Genomic DNA, 1,209 nt, shown 5'->3' with positions numbered 1-1,209 from the left:
GTTGAGTTTATTTTTCAGTGATGTACTGAACTGATATCCAAACCATCTGACAAATCAAGTAGCTCAGAGGAACTTCTTAAAGTCTCAATCCAACACGAGCTGCAACAAAAGGGGGAGAAAAAGTGTGAAAATATTAACCCATTAAACCCATTAAACCACCACCCAGTTTGTAAAGAGGATGTCTGTCAGTGTGGGCAGCTGAAGATTTATATGATGCAGCTTGTTTTGTGCTCTGAATAGACTGATTAAATCAAATATACTGAGGTGGTACTTAACAAATTAGGCCGAGTGATTCCACTACACACAACGCCAGCCATTATGAGTCTGTTGCCATGGCCACTCCTTCTCTTTCTGTGTGTGTGTGTGTGTGTGTGTGTGTGTGTGTGTGTGTGTGTGTGTGTGTGCCGGTACCATCTGCTGTCCGAGTGACAGTACTTTAATAGGGGTCAAGATGCACAGCTCACAAAAGGAGTGTCATTAATGGGACCGACACCTCTTGCACTCATTGTATTAAAAAAAATCAGGGAAATTGGGAAATTACACAAATCCAATTCATCAGAGAAATAACGACGAGACCCTTCAAAGAGCCCTTTACGTGTTTTACATATTCAACACACAAAGCTAGTTATCCACTAAAAAGCAGGGTTTATTTCACACTTGGATTATAACATTTCCACATGGTTGACTATCTGGTTGAGTGATTTATGGATTATTTTTGTGTGTATACATATTGAGCACTCACAGGACTGTGCCCTCAGCATCAGGTCAGGTGGTGTGTAGATCATGAAATGACCATCTAGTTAATGAAATGAAACAGCAACGTGCTCTTCTTCCAGGGTGAAATCGCATTACACACTCCTCAGAAGCCGTAATAACATTGCGTAATATGATGTAGTGGTTTTGGTAATTGTCTTATGAACAGAAGTTGTTGTTTGAATCCCTGTAGGTGCACCCCTCCCTTCTTGGAACAGGAATCAAGTCCATAATTGCTTTCCCAAACTACCGTGCCAGCAGTGGAAACTCATAGATGAGATGAAAATGAAATCAATACAGACTCACCAGAGAGGGTTTAAAGATATCTTTTGTGTATTTGCATGCAATAATAAAGCTTTGTGTTTGAGTATAAGCATTTAGCTGACTCATTCTGGGTGACTTACAGTAACAGCAAACAGCATAAAAACCATTAAACATCACAAGCAGCTGTGAATA

This window comes from Dicentrarchus labrax, unplaced genomic scaffold (genome assembly GCF_905237075.1).
Source record: "Dicentrarchus labrax unplaced genomic scaffold, dlabrax2021, whole genome shotgun sequence".
Classification (NCBI taxonomy): domain Eukaryota; kingdom Metazoa; phylum Chordata; class Actinopteri; family Moronidae; genus Dicentrarchus; species Dicentrarchus labrax.
This window is presented reverse-complemented; position numbering follows the sequence as displayed.